Source organism: Choloepus didactylus, chromosome 10 (genome assembly GCF_015220235.1).
Source record: "Choloepus didactylus isolate mChoDid1 chromosome 10, mChoDid1.pri, whole genome shotgun sequence".
NCBI lineage: Eukaryota > Metazoa > Chordata > Mammalia > Pilosa > Megalonychidae > Choloepus > Choloepus didactylus.
Window position 1 is genome coordinate 41,299,878 of NC_051316.1, and position 16,618 is coordinate 41,316,495.

The following is a 16,618-nucleotide window of genomic DNA, read 5'->3' on the forward strand; positions in this document are numbered from 1 at the left end:
TTAACTTCTGAAAATTAAAGCTGTTTTGGGTAAAGAGATTGCTCTGACAATAAAGTTTTTTGTTTATTTTATTTTTTATCATTTGTAAATTGAAGTAGCTTAGTCACCTCAAATCCTTTTGGAAGGGAGGTAAGTATAAATAATAAAAAGTACTGTAGCTCCCTAAAGCAATTGAAATGCATTATATTCGGTGTGTTCTCTAGCGTTTAAAAGTTACTCATACTTTGTGGTAACTCATACATTGTGGTGGGCTTATAAATTGGTACAACCTCCATGAAGGGCAGTGTGGAAATAACTGAGTTGCCCTAAAAGTTTCACTTTTAAGTATGTATCCTATAGATATACATGCGCATCAAAGTTACGTGTATGTTGCGTAAGTTGGGAAAAAACTTAAATAAACATCAGTAGGTGATCAGCTAAATAATGTGGCTTTCATACAAAGGAATACTGGGCAGCTCCCAAAAGCATGAAGTAACTCTATTTTTACAGATATGTAAGCGTATCCAAGATATTAAGTGAAGAAAAAGCAAGCTGCAGAACAGCATATGCAATATGGCTGTTTATGTAAAAAAATTTTTTTTGGTATGTGCTTGCATATGCATAGAATATCTTTGGAAGAATATGCAAAAAACTGTGGTGAAAGTCAGCTTTTGAAGAGGGAAACTGGACAACTGGGATATAGGGGTGAGAGGGAGATTTAACTTTTCTTGGCATCATCTGTTGTGCCTTGTAGTTTAGTATCATTTGCATTATCTCATAAAACAAAAGGGGCCAGGGCCTAGCTTAGCATGTTCCGTGCGTGATAGAATGAAAGCTTAGAATGCAAGAACTAAGTGTAGCATTATAATGCAATAAAATAATCTGTTTTGTTTGTTTGTTTGCTATATAGCAATTAGGAACACAGTTGCAAAGGATATGCTTGACATGATCACAATTAGGTGTTTTTTTGTTTTGTTTTTTTAATAGAAGTGGAGTGCCTATTTCTAGCTGCTGCTAAAGGAATACTGATGAAAATTGACAGCTGTGAATTACACAGCAATCCCTGGGGTCAATCACCCTGGGAGGGCAAGTTTTCTCCAGTTTGCTGGTAGATTTGCCTATAGGCTGCAGATGAAAGCGCATTTACCGGCCCTTCCTCCCGCCTGCCCTTCTTTCCTTTCATGACGCCTTGCCCTGACTTATCCAGTTGCCCAGGGATCCCCGGTTATATTTACCCATCCTTTACCCCAAATTTCTGTTCCCTTAGTGTAGATTTTCTCAGACCTATTGTTCTAGTTTGCTAATGCTGCCAGAATGCAAAACACCAGAGATGGATTGGCTTTTATAAAAGGGGGTTTATTTGGTAACACACTTACAGTCTTAAGGCCATAAAGTGTCCAAGGTAACACATCAGCAATCGGGTACCTTCACTGGAGGATGGCCAGTTGTGTCCAGAAAACCTCTGTTAGCCGGGAAGGCACATGGCTGGCGTCTGCTCCAAAATTCTGGTTTCAAAATGGCTTTCTCCCAGGACGTTCCTCTCTAGGCTGCAATTCCTCAAAAATGTCACTTTTAGCTGCACTTGGGTTATTTGTCCTCTCTTAGCTTCTCCAGAGCAAGAGTCTCCTTTCAACGGCTGTCTTCAAACTGTCTCTCATCTGCAGCTCCTGTGCTTTCTTCAAAGTGTCCCTCTTGGCTGTAGCTCCTCTTCAAAACGGCACTCACAGCTGCACTGCACTGCACTCTACCCATCAGCTCATTTATATGGTTTTACCGATGAAGGCCTACCCTAAATGGGTAGGGCCACACCTCCATGGAAATTATCTCATCAGAGTTATCACCTACAGTTGAGTGGGGTGCGTCTCTAAAGGAACACTCAAAGAAATCTAATCAAAACTGTTAATGTCTGCCCACACAAGATTACATCAAAGATAATGGCGTTCGGGGGACACAATACATTCAAACTGGCACACCTATATATTCTGAAATGTGTTCCAAAGCTCAGTTTATTAGGGAAATCCCTGGAATATTGATTGTTTGGCAGTTTTCCCTATAGCCTATCCAATGGGATATTATTAATAAATATTCCCCACCTACCCTAAATTTAGTTGGCCTTTTCTTGAGCGATCATTTCATATGATTTGTGATCCGTAGAACACACTTCAGGAAATGCACTTTACCATGCTGTTCTACTCTAAAGCACTGGTAATAAAAAGGGGGACTGAATGTGCATGGGTATCCCCTACCCTTCTTTCTCTCTCTAAGTGAGAGGGCAGAGGAGCTTTATTATGTGGGATGCTGACATTTGCAGCCTTTGGAACTAAATGGGCTGTCACAGTCAGTAGAACATACATGGGGTCTTGGGCAAAATTGCCAAGAAGGAAAAGTTTGTCCTCCCCTCCTTGGCTATCCATTTGACTTTCTCCATATCCCTGGGGGAGCCATTCCTATTCTCTCTTGCATCTTCAGTCATTTTTACTGATGTTTCCTTTGTCTCCAAACAAGGTCTTTGCTTTCTCAACATAAAGGAAACTTTCCAGTTTGCCTATAAAATGTAGCATGAAAGAGCTCTGGCCCTGGAATTAGGTAGAACTGTTCCTCCACAATATAGAGGGGTAATAATTCTACCAGTCACAGAATTACAAATATTACTTTAACTAAAGCCCATAAAACATTTTGTATAGCCCTTGGAATATGTTAAAGGCTAAATTAGTGTTAGCTGTTCTGGTTTGCTATTGCTGCCTTTGTGCAAAATACCAGAAATGGATTAACTTTTTTTTTTTTATCATTATAAAGTCACTTTCTTTATTTCTACTAATGCTTTTTTGCCTTAAAGTTTACCTGATACTAGTAAAGCTACCAATTTTCTTTTGGTTTATGCTTGCATAGTATATCTTTTCCCAACCTTTTACTTTTTTTTTTTTTAATTTTATTTTGAAATAAATTCAAAGTTACAGGAACAGTTGAAAAACCATACAAACCCCATACACAGAACTCCAGCATACCCAACCCACCTCCCCTGATACCCCGATCCACCAACTTTAACATGCTGTCACACCACCATTTCTTTCTTTCCCTCCCTCCCTCCCTCCCTATCATCCATCATCTATTGCTCTGTCTTCTGAACATATGAGAGCAAGCTGCACACATCCTTGAACATACACTATAATTCACATACACATTTCCCATGAACAAGAACATTCTTTTATGCAGTCCCATTAAGCACAGCTAAGAAGTTGAAGAAATTCAACATTGATACAAAGCTTACATTCTATATTTCCTTTTTTTTTTTTTTTTTTCTTATGTCCCAACTGTGTCCCTTTGAGCCTCCTCTCCTCCATCCTCAGATCCCATCCAGGATCATCCTTGGCATTTAATTGTCATTATCTATTTAGACTGTCTTTTTTTTTTCTTCCTTAATTGTGGAAACATACACAGCCTAAATCTTCCCATTCCACCCCCTCCCTACCATTCCATTAGTGGGATTAATCACAATTAGAATGTTGCAATGCTATCACCTTCCCACCATCCATTTCTAGAAGTTTCCCTTCACCCCAAACAGAAACCCTACACTCATTTCTTAATTCCCCATTGCCCCTTCCCCCACTTCTCATAACCCATACTCTACTTTTCATCTCTATGGTCATATTCTCTGATACTTTCTTTGTTTTTACCATGGGGCTTAAATTTAACCTCTTAAATCTATAACAATCTTGTTTTTCTTTGATACCAACTTAACTTCAATAGGACACGTAAACTATGTTCCTATACTCCTCCATTCCCCCACCTTCATGTAGTTCTTGTCAAAAATTACATATTTTGCATTGAGTCCAAAACCACTGATTTATCATTATCGTTTATGTATTTTAGATCCTGTAGGAAGTAAACAGTGGAGTTACAAATCAAAAACACAGTAGTATTGGTATTTATATTTACCATGTGATCTTTACTGGAAATCTTTATTTCTTCATGTAGTTTCAGTCAATTGTTTAGTGTCCCTTCCTTTCAGCCTGCTTAGGACTGATCTACTGGTGATGAAGTCCCTCAGCTTTTGATTATCTGGGAATGTTTTCATCTCCCCCTCATTTTTACCCTCCAGTTGTTTGTGAATTTTCTGTCTCTGTTGGTTATTGACTTCTATTTGTATTCCATTGTGGTCAGAGAATGTGCTTTGAATATATTCATTTTTTTTTTTTAACTTATTGAGGCTTGTTTTATGTCCCAGCATATGGTCTATTCTGGAGAAAGATCCATGATCACTAGAGAAGAATGTGTGTCCTGGTGATTTGGGATGTAATGTTCTAAATATTCTGTTAAATTTCTCTATATCTCTCTCTCCTTTCTTTGTTTCTCTGTTGGTAGGGCTCCCTTTAGTATCTGAAGTAGGGCAGGTCTTCTATTAGCAAAATCTCTCAGCATTTGTTTGTCTGTGAAAAATTTAAGCTCTCCCTCAAATTTGAAGGAGAGTTTTGCTGAATAAAGTATTCTTGGTTGGAAATTTTTCTCTCTCAGAATTTTTAATATGTCGTGCCACTGCCTTCTCACCTCTATGGTGGCTGCTGAGTAGTCACTACTTTGTCTTATGTTGTTTCCTTTGGATGTGGTGAATTGCTTTTCTCTTGCTGCTTTCAGAACTTGCTCCTTCTCTTCAGTATTTGAGAGTCTGATCAGAATATGTCTTGGAGTGGGTTTGTTTGGATTTATTCTATCTGGAGTTTGCTGGGCATTTATGCTTTGTGTATTTATATTGTGTAGAAGGTTTGGGAAGTTTTCCCTAACAATTTCTTTGAATACTCTTTCTAGACCTTTACCCTTCTCTTCACCTTCTGGAACACCGATGAGTCTTAAGTTTGGATATTTTGTTTTATCTATCATATCCCTGAGATCCATTTCAATTTTTTTGATTTTTTTCCCCATTCTTTCTTTTGTTCTTTCATTTTCTGTTCTGTGGTCCTTGAGGATGCTGAGTCATTGTTCAGCTTCCTCTAATCTTATATTATGAGTATCCAGAGTCTTTTTAATTTGGACAACAGTTTCTTTTATTTCCATAAGATCTTCTATTTTTTTATTTACTCTTGCGATTTCTTCTTTATACTCTTCTAGGGTCTTCTTTATGTCCTTTATATCCTGTGCCATGCTCTTGTTGTTTGACTTTAGTTCTTTGATTAATTGCACCAAGTACTGTGTCTCTTCTGATCTTTTGATGTGGGTGTTTGGGTTTGGGTTCTCCATATCATCTGGTTTTATCATATGCTTTAAGATTTTCTGTTGTTTTTGGCCTCTTGGCATTTGCTTTACTTGATAGGGTTCTTTCAGGATATAAAAAATACTGATCTCTAATTTGTCAGATCTACAGCTAGGTGGTGTACGCTTTCTCTTAACTAGCCAGCAGATGGCATCCGCAAGTCACATATTCCCCTCAAGTCAGTTCTCCCTGACTTTGTCTTTGTGGTGTGTAGGGATCTGATTCTTGTGGGGTTCAATTGGTGCACTAAGTTTGGGTGTGTTGTTGGTGCTGACTGCCCTGAATGTAGGGCATGTGTCTAGGTGGTTAGAGAGGCAGGGCAGCTTTAATAATCAAATCTCCCAGGTGTTCCCAGAGATTTAAGGCTGTTGCAAGAGTCTAAGCCTTCATTTCAGCCTTGCCACAGATTGTCTCTGCCGCTGACCCACAAGTCCTTGGTGTTGGTAGGGTCCCTGGGTTTTCCGAGCAGGCCCCCCTCCTCAGCCGTGCTCTTCCAGGACCTCTGCTGAGGGAAGGTTGTGCCACATCACAAGTGTGCACCGGCCCTCCAGGGAAGCCCTGGGCCGCCGGGCCGTGCAGGGACGTTCTCAGCCTACTGTAAAGGTGGCTGAATGGGGCATGTTAATTTCCCCCTTTTCGCACCGCTCCATCTTCCCAGCTCCAGGACAATTAGCTGTGGATGCACTAAAGGCCACTGTCCATGGCCGATATTGTGGCATGTGTGCGGTGCTGCAGGAAACACACCCCGTCACACTGGGACCCTTGGCACAGCTCTGGGCTATAGCTCTGGCCCCGGGCAGGAGCGTCCCCAGCCTGCCGGGGAGATGGCTGCTAGGGGTGTGGTTTCTTTCTCCTTTTGGCTCCCCTCTGCCCCCCTGACCCCAAGACAGTCAGCAGTGGGCTATCCTCCATGCCAGACACGGAGACGTTGGCACATCCCGCACCTGCCGTGCTTCACTGTGTGGTTCTCACCGTGGTAACTGCAGCTGCTCCTGGGTTTTTTGTTTTAAAAAGAACTAGTCAATCTCCAAACACCAACCCATGGTTTTCCCACACTGCAGCATGGCTGCCAGACTTTCAGCCGGCTCACTCACTCGTTTCAGAATGCAGACTCCCAGTTTTACCAAATGCATGATCTCTATGGATTTATCAGACCTTGTTCGGCTGGTGCATCACTGGAACTGGTGTTCTGGGTCACTTTCTGGCTTTTATCTAGTATTTTTCATGGAGGTGTTTTTTTGCCCTGTCTCACCTAGCCGCCATCTTAGGTTCTCCCCGGATTGACTTTTATAAAGGGGATTAATTAGGTTATAAATTTACAGTTCTAAGACCATAAAAGCATCCATACTAAGGCATCAACAAGAGGATACCTTCACCAAAGAACAGCTGATGGTGTTTGGAACACTTCTGTCAGCTGGGAAAGCACATGGCTGGTGTCTGCTGGTCCTTTGTTCCCAGATCGTTTCAAAATGGCTTTCTTCAAAATGTCTCTGGGCTTCTGTCTTTACTTCTCTTTCTCAGCTCCTGTGCCACTTTGCTTCTTTTCCCAGGGCATTTCTCTCTAAATGTCTGTGAGTCCTCTTTTAGCTTCTCCAGGGCAAACGCTCAGCTTCATCTCTCAGCTTAGCATCTCCAAATGCCCTTCTGTCCACATCTTTAAGGATCTCCAAGTGTCAGCATCTGTGTTGGCTCTTGAACTCTCTTAAGTACCTCTGTGAACTAATCAAGACTCACCCTGAATGTGTGGGGTCCACACATCCATGGAAATAATTTAATCAGAGTTCTCACCCACAGTTGAGGGGATCACATCTTCATAGAAACACTCAATCTAAAGTTCCACCCAACAAGATTCAGTTAAAAGATCATGGCTTTTCTGGGGTCCATAACAGTTTCAAACTGGCACATTAGGTATTGCTTTTATATTGTTGATTTAGTGGATATTGTTTTAAATATTATTTTCCCTAAGAATAGTCTTACACTAGCTCCCTCTTTTTTTTTTTTTTTTTTTTTTTGGATTATTAGACACTTCTCATCACTTTTTTCTTTGAAACTGCCTACTTTTGTAATAATACAGCTTTTTTTAAAAAAAATAAAAGTAAAAAGAGAGACTTTCTCCCTTCTCTAGTTCAGGTGTCATGTAACCATCCTGATTAGTAAATCTCTTCTCTCTATTTCCTGAACTCTTTCTTGTGCACCCTGAATTTAGATGTTTCCAAATGTTCTTGGCTCTTGTATCTTCTTTGTTCTCTGCTCCTTGTGATCTCATGGTTTAAACCATCACCTTAACATGTATATTGTGGCAGATTGAGCTATGTACCCTAGAAAGAAAACATGTTCTTAAATCTTCATCCCATTTCTGTGGATATGAACGCATTGTAAATAGGACCTTTTGAAGATGCTCTTATTATTATTTGGCTTAAACGACAGGAATTTATTGTCTCACACTTTTGGAGGCTAGAAGTCCAAAATCAAGGGATCAGCAGGCCATGCATTCTCCAACATTGAAGATGTTATTTTTAATTAAGGTGTGACCAACTGCATCAAGCTGGGTCTTAATACTATTACTGGAGGCCTTATAAAGAGAAAGCCACAAGGAGGAACTGGAATCTGGAAGTCAGCTGGAACCTGGAAGAGAAAGGAGAGGACATCATCATGTGATAGGAAAGCCAAGAATCCCCCCAAGGAGTGTCCACCTGCCAGAATGCTACTGACCCCAGGAGGAAGCAAGCCTTCCAGCCTCCAAAACCGTGAGACAGTAAATTCCTGTTGTTTAAGCTAGCCCATTGTGTGGTATTTGTCATGGCAGCTGGGAAAATAAGACAGTTTTCTGCTAAATCCTCCCCCAGCCCCACATCCCTGCATTTCTAACCCCCTGCTAGATCTATAATCCATACCTCTCAAAATATCGGTCCTCTTCCAAGGACATTTCTAAATTCTGTGTCCTTCTTGAAGACTTCCCAATATATGTATACAGAAAGAATTTCCCCTTCCACAAGGGTCCTGTGACCTGCTTCCTGGCATTTATCACCAACTCCTTTACTTGGTATTTATTTGTGAATATATATACTTCCCCTTTGGTATTGGTATTTAGTGTCCAATTTTATTTATTTTTTATAAGAATAATACAATATGCCAATCAAAATATTTTTGATGGTAATGAATGATGTTATTGTTCTTAGAGGCATCTATATATTAAAAGAGGAGGGGATAAATGGATAAAATATAGCCTGGCTCTGGGTTCTGAAGGGCTGATCCCACCCTCCTCACCCTGCCCAAGATCACCAATTAAGTGAAATCTATGTGAGGGTGGGTGTGGAAGGCAGGGAATAGTCATTAATCATAAAGTACAGTAAACAAAAAGTGCATCTCTAATTGCTTTTCCTGTCTGTTGAAACTTTCTTCATTTGAGTTCTAAGTTAAATAGGGAATCTTAAAATGCTAGAATCCACTCATTAAGTTGAGATGCCCATCAACTGATGAATGGAATGGTGAACTGTGGTGTATGCTTAAATGGAATATTGAGCTGCTACATGAAGGAATGAAGTTGTGAGGTGAACGGACATTGAGGACAGTATGTTGAGTGAAATAAACCAGAAATGAAAAGGGGAAAAAAGAAAAAAGGATGAGATGCATGAGGGATTGAGACCAACCGGGAAATAGCAGGTTCTGTCTGTCACTCACAGTCACTCTAGTTTCCTAAACACAGTCGCTCTAGGGCAGTTTCTCCGTTGTGGTCCAGGATACCCTGGAGGTCCTTGAGATTCTTTCAAAGGGATCTCAAAGTCCAAATTATTTTCACAGTGATACTAACACATTATTTGCCCTTTTCACTCTTTCTCATGGGTGTACGGTGGAATTTTCCTGAGGTTACATGATGAATCCACAATTATCTGAAAACGCTATTAAAATACTTCTCCCTTTTCCAATGACAGGTCTGTGTGAGGCTGATTTTCTTTACATATTTTAACCCAAATCACTTATTGCAACAGATTGAATGCAGAAGCAGATGAGAATCCAGCTGTCTTAGGCCAGGCATTAAAGAAATTTGAAAAAATGCAAAATAATGCCACTCTACATAAACTTTTTTTGGGGGGAGGATTTAGTTTTTTTTTTTAATAGAAAATATGGTAGCATGTCATAGGTTTTTTTTTTTTTTTACTATTGTTTTAAAATGAATTAACAAATATTTTTAAACAATCCCCATTTTAATTTCTAAAACAATAAGTTTGGTAGATATAACTCATATAAACAAAAGCCTTTGGGGGCCTTTGGTAATTTTTATGAATGTAAAGGGGTCCTAAGCCCCCCAAATTTGAGAACTGTTGCTCTCGGCATAATGTACACCTGAGTGTGGAATTGCTCACACCTAAAAAATTTTTTTTTCTCTGTCACATTTTCCACCTTCTAGCCCTCTCTTAACAAAGCTTTTGAATTTTATGTGGTATGTATGTCCACCAAATTTCAAGAAGCGAGATTCTATTGCAGGGTTCTTTCTGCTATGCTATACTGAAAAAATAAAGCAAATAATCTCCATGGGCTCTATAAACCTTGCTGTGAATGACATAAATAAAATTGCCTTTAATCTGTACTTCTTAGTTAAGGCTTGGTTGCCTCAGAGGATGGTGGGTTTCCTAGAAGTCGATTATTTAAGAGTACTGTTTCACACTAATCATCCCAAGAAAAGGTACTTTAGTCTACGTGGTTCACTTCAAATATAGTCCTTAGTAAAGTTCTGGCTAATTTAGAAGATATTTGGTGCATAAATAATGACTATCTGTATACATGAATAATAAATTTTTGGGTATTTTGCTGCTTGGAGGATTGGAGAAGATTGAGTGAATCTAATATGAAAATCTTAGAGTGGTTATAGGACAAATAGGCTCAGTGTTTGGTTAGGCTCTGTATTTTACTATCAAGGGACATAGTGAAGAACACACATAAAGGAATCTTCCATTTCCTTTTTGTTTCTTATCAAAATGATGGAAAGTGATCTGAAATTGTAAATGTTTTGTTTGTATGTTTTAATCCCCAGGAGTCTGGATAACCCTAAAGCAGGTCCAACAGCTGAGGAGAAGGATATCTTTTCACTGCTCTTTTGAAATTGCTTTAGAACTGACATAATGAGGGCTTTAACTAATTTGGGGAGTTCAAACCTTTATGATATGTTGTTCTAGGACAGTCAGTGCCGAGTTCCTCTACCTGCCCCCCCCCCCATTATACGCTAAGGCGAATTCATAAATGTTTTACTCATTTCCTCATGAGATTATATTATCTAGAAATTCATTCTGAGGTTCTAAATGCCTTTGATCAACAAAGCAGTATATGGCAATGTCAGGAAAATTTCTCAACCAAGCAGGACTAGTGGCATGTTAGGGAATTGTGTGTTATTTAGTTATGACAATCCATTTTTAGAGATGTCACAAAAATATCACTACCAGCAAAATAGTATTCACCTTTAAAAGAGGAAAAAGTATATTTTATGTTCTCATTATGAACTGCTAAATGCTGCCTCCTGGAAAGATAATATAGTGGGAAAACAATCGAGGTACCTTGTAGCAGTGTTGGAGGAACAGATACTTTATTTTTGGTTATTTTTGGGTTAAAGGCCTTTTCTCAGAGACTGTTCCTCTTAGATCAGCTGAGTCGGATGAGATATCCCTGCAGACTGTGAACGAAACACCATGCAGGCCCTGAGCTGACTCCTCCAAGTGGACAGACTGGCTTTTCCCAGATGCTGTCAGTTTCCCTGAGCCAAACGGCTGCTGTGCACCCTGGAGGTCCTGGCACTCATTTCAAAACAGTATGCGCTCCAAGGAAGGGGCTCTGTAGAAAAAATATCAGTTGTAGATTGGAGTCTGAAAATATCACTTCTCCATTCCAGTGCTTTCCTGTGTGTCGTGGATTCCAAAATAAATAAAATAATACCCTCTTTTCAACAGGATTATCAGAAGGCTAAGAAATAAAGACAGCTGAATTAAGTGCAATTAAGCATTGTAAGTGCTGTAATGTGTATAAGATAGACTGGAGGCATAAAATTGGGAATAAGTAGTCAGTTCCACCTGGAATAGTATTTGCTTGATTTTTTTAAAGTGCAGGCAAGCTTAAAAAAGAAAACAAATGACTATTACTTTTGTTGCCCTTCACCTCCAACCAACATTGTAAATGTTAAAAAAAAAAAAAGCACGTGTTTTAATAAATTAAAAAATTTATTGTGGTAAAACATATATAGCAAAATTTATCATTTTAACCATTTTTAAGCACTATTTATTACCTCTGAGAGAAAATCTGTTACCTGGAGTGAAGCTGTGAGACATACAACGATGTGAATGGATCCTGTACACAGTATTTGAGTGAAGTACACCAGAAATAAAGGCAAATACTTTAATGCCTCACCAATATGGACTAAATACAATGTGTAAACTCAGAATTGAATATTAGAACATAGCCTAACATGGACATAATTATTGTAATAGTCCCTAGATTGTAAGCTCTTACAGCAGTTAACTCTATCCCTGAATTGTAATGCCTGTCTCTAAACTTTGAGATGCTGATCCCTTAGCATATAACTTGATTAGTCCCTGGAACAATGCGTATCTCTGAGACACCAGGAACTCAGAGCTAGAGCTCGGCAGATATGAATGTCAGTATTAGTGCATACAGCCACTGTCAAAAAAAAAAAAAAAAAAAAAATGCTGAAAAAGAGCCCAGACTCCAATTAGTGATATGAATGAAGCAGGTCTGGTTAAGACCAGGGCAAGCCAGGCCAAGGGGTAAAGGTCGAAACTGACTGTGTTTTAAAACTTCAACTTCTGTATGAGACCAAGGGAAGAGATATCTATTTGGTACAGGATCTAAATTTTCTAAATGGTACAACTCTACAGTCAATTTGTTCAAACACCACAATTGCATGGAACTTTGAATAGGAAGTGAGATATGGTGGGTTAGTATAGGCTGGAGTGAAATAGTGACACATCCCAGAGTAATTTGGGCAGATAATAAAAATTATATTTACAGCCTCCCCCTCCCCAGCCCTGAGGATCTGGGGGAAGGTGCAGATGTGTTGGACATCCTCACCTGGACTAGTGTTGATGTTATCACAAACATTGGGACTGGCGGTTTGATGTGCTGAGCCCTCGATCATGGGACATGCCCTTATGAAGCTTGTTACTGCAAAGGAGAGGTGAAACTTGCATATAATTGTGCCAAAGAGTCTCCCCCTGAGTACCTCTTTGTTGCTCAGATGTGGCCCTCTCTCTCTCTAACTGAGCCATCTCAACAGGTGAACTCACTGCCCTCCCCTCTACGTGGGACCCGACTCCCAGGGGTGTAAATCTCCCTGGCAATGCAGAATATGACTCCCAGGAATGAATCTGGACCCAGCATCGTGGGACTGAGAGTATCTTCTTGACCAAAAGGGGGATGCAAAATAAGATGAAATAGTTTCAGTGGCTGAGAGATTTCAAATGGAGTCGAGAGGTCACTCTGGTGGACATTCTTATGCACTATATAGATAACACCTCTTAGGTTTTAATGTACTGAAATAGCTAGAAGTAAATACCTGAAACTACCGAACTTCAACCCAGCAGTCTGGACTCCTGAAGACAATTATATAATAATGTAGATTACAAGGGGTGACAGTGTGATTGTGAAGACATTGTGGATCACACCCCCTTTATCTAGTGTATGGATGAGTAGAAAAATGAGGATAAAAACTAAAGGACAAATGGGGTGGGATGGGGGGGATGATTTGGGTGTTCTTTTTTCACTTTTTTTTTTATTCTTGTTCTGGTTCTTTCTGATGTAAGGAAAATGTTCGGAGATAGATTGTGGCGATGAACGCATAACTATGTTATCATACTGTGGACAGTTGATTGTATACCATGGATGATTGTATGGTGTGTGAATGTATTTCAATAAAACTGAATTTAATTAAAAAAAAAAAAAGAAAGAAAACAAATGACTATTACTTTTGTTGCCCTTCACCTCCAACCAACATTGTAAGTATTAAAAAAAAAAAAAAAGCGCGTGTTTTAATAAATTAAAAAATTTATTGTGGTAAAACATATATAGCAAAATTTATCATTTTAACCATTTTTAACCACTATTTATTACCTCTGAGAGAAGATCTGTTACCTGGAAATCCTAAAAATCCCTCTTGTAGAAATATTTTCAGTCCTGGAAGGGATTAGTTTGTAGCTCCTGCTGGAGGGCTGGTGTTTGGACATTGCTTTGTAATTTCCTATCCTTATCTCAGACCTGGGATTGGATGCAAAAATCTAATTGTGTTTTTAAGGGTGAGACAAACTATTTGAGACCAATCCTGAGACTGAGACCATTGCTATTTCCCTTCCTTCCTCTCTGTCTTTCCCACCCCCAGATAACAACAATGATTTAAAAGCAAACAGATAGCTCTAAATACCGAGTATATAAAGACTGCACTGGCCATGATTTAGGTTCAGAAATGGCATATTCCCGCCACCTCAACTACCACCGCGACAAAACCTGTGCTGAGAGTAGCAGAAGCCAGTCCATTGGGTGTTTACCCCACAGAGAGTTGGGCTATTGAATCAGAACCCACAGACATTTGGTTCCAAACAGTTCTTTGTTGAACTGAACATGGTGCCTCTGCAATGTATGCTGGAGAGTATATTGAGAAAGATATTATGATGAGGTAGGGAAAAAAATGAAGTTCTAAACTGAGAGTTGTTTGAAACACTTGCAAATTAAAATTAAATTAGCACTGTTTTTTCTTTTTCCATAGTTTTGAGATAAGATGTCGGAGTCGCAGGAGGAAAGTTTCTGTGCTGTTGATATGGCACAGGCTTTCTGTTTATACCTTTGGAGGGAAAATTGTGTACATGCATTCCTGAAGTTCTATTTTTAAGTTTGTTCATTTTGTTGCTCATTTGACGATCACTGGGTTGGGCCCTGGGGCAACAGAGATGACTGACACGGGGCCTCTAGTAGCTGGAATCCTGGTGGAACACGGACCTTTAAAAAGTAATTGTATTTGTAGTATGAGAGAGGTCCTGTGAGAGAGATTGGGAGGTCAGGAGGCATTTTTCTATGGAAAAAGAGACACCCAAGTTATGTTCCTAGGGTACCAACCAGAAGCTAACTTTCACTTTTGATATTATTGATAATAATAATACCTAAGCTTTGCTGAGCCTAAATAAATCCCAGGGTAAGTTCTAAGCCTTTAATTTATCTAATCCTTTTAACAGCCTTATGAGGTAGTATTATTACTTCCACTTTTACAGATACGGAAACAGCGTTTAAAAAATTAAGTAATTTGCCCAGATGGTCCTTTCTGCATCTGCAAAGAAGGCCATCCTTGATCACAGCTTGCTGAATTTTTCTATATAGGCTTCTAAATTAGGGACACTTTTTGGACCTGTTTAATAGTTAATTGGTGCACATGACGTTTAATGATACCAATTTCTTATCTGTTGCCCCCTTTTTACTGTAAGTTCCTTGAGAGCAGGAACCTTGTCTATCACAGAATTCCCAGCATGGAGACCTTTCCAGAATATTTGTGGGATGAATTAATAGATTCAGATATTTCTTCATTCAGGATGAAGAGCTCTTTGAGGACATACAAACTCCCCTGTAGCCCCTTTCCCAGTGCTTTGCAAATCTTAGGTACTCAATGTTTGGAGAATGAATGAATGGAAAAAGGCCTGATCCACCCATATATTTTTTTACAGTATACTCACTTTAGACCCAAAGCCACAAATAGGTTGAAAGTAAAAGTATGGGAAAAATATTCCATGCAAAGAGTAATTAAAATAGAGTGGATGTGGCCATACTAACGTTAGGAAAATATGCAAAGTTACAAACTGTTACAAGAGACAAAAGACTATAAAAATACAATAAAACAGTTAACCACCAAGAAGATTTAAAATTATAGTCAAATATGCACCTAAAAACAGAGCTCCATAATACATGAAACAAACATTGACAGAATTAAAAGGAGAAATAAACAATTCTATTTATAAATATACCTCCTTCAATAATGGAAAGAACATCTATAGAGAAGATCAATAAAGGAAACAGAGAACTTGAATAATACTATAAATGAACTAGACCTAACAGATACGTATAGAATATTCCACCCTCCACCCAACAATAGCAGAATACACATTCTTTTCAAGTGCATATGGATCTTTGTCCAGGATAGAGTTGTATATATGTTACGACAATAAAAAGAAAGGTTGGGGGGGATGTGTACAATTAGAGTTCAAACCCTGTTAAGCAAGAGGGAAAAAAAGAGACTGATTCATTGGTTACTATGTATTTAACTGTTCTCTATAACTGTTATCTATAGATAACTTATCTATAAACTGTTATCTATAGATAACTGTTGTCTATAAACTGTTGTCTATAAACAAGGATCTATAAATTTCCCAGAACAAGTCCAGAGTCATCTTAAATCATTCTACCTGCTTGCTCCTTTTGCATGGTTAGCAAATATTTTATGTATGAAAAAACAATCACTAAATTGACACAGCACTAAAAACGTATAAACTGCAACAAAGTATGTAAAGGACCTTATTATAAATGGCCTGATTTGTAATCAACTGGGGACCTGAGGACAGTGTGATAATGAGGTTCCACAGCTGGATTTGTAGCATATTTTCTTTCACCAGTGGTAGAACAGGAGTTTGCAAAAGCCCCTTTGTAAATTGTGGTTCACTTCCTTTTCTTCTTTGCTTTAATGCACATGTGTATGAAAAGTTATATCCACTCTTACATCCTCATATCATTTAAAGCTCATTAGTCGATTGGGTAATCTTACGGATCCAGTGTCCTCTGCTTCTAGACTTAATATGGCTTATGGAAGAGCTTGGCTATGACTTGAGTTTTTAGTATGGGAGAGCTTTTGTTAGGAGGACAAGAGTATACCTGTGTCCCACTTGGATTTAGGGATACTCATTGGCTGTGTAACATGAAGCAACAATTGACAATGGCAAGCTAAGTTTGCAGAATATTTCCTAAATCTTGCTGAGGTTGCATCTCTTCTCTGACACTCTTTCGAGGTTCCTGTGGAATCTTAGCCAAAGTGGGATTTTGTGAGTGAGAATTTTGAAGTTTGGGGAGTTTGATATTCACTCAGTAGTATTACAGTGAAAATATAAAAGTAACTTTTAACAGACTTAAGGGAATATACCAGTTATATCTTTTGTTCCTTGCTAGAGTTTGTTCATGGAGGAATCTCCTCACTTAAGGTGAATTATAGTGCAATTAACTTTGTACTTTTGGGTTCTTATTTTGATTATTTTTACCTATATTATTAGCTATAATAGAAACCAACAAATACTTAGCCTATTTAGTGTTGGCCTTGGCGTTTTAATTAGTGTCCACAATATTTACACATACCTTATCTATTTGTAA

The 16,618-nt window shown here is 38.8% G+C and overlaps 1 protein-coding gene across 1 annotated transcript in view; it reads left to right on the forward strand.

The window, feature by feature from the left end:
- Positions 1 to 16,618, forward strand: part of TRPM6 (transient receptor potential cation channel subfamily M member 6) — a 146,904-nt gene that overhangs the window by 11,692 nt on the left and 118,594 nt on the right. The gene's annotated exons all lie outside the window — the stretch shown is intronic.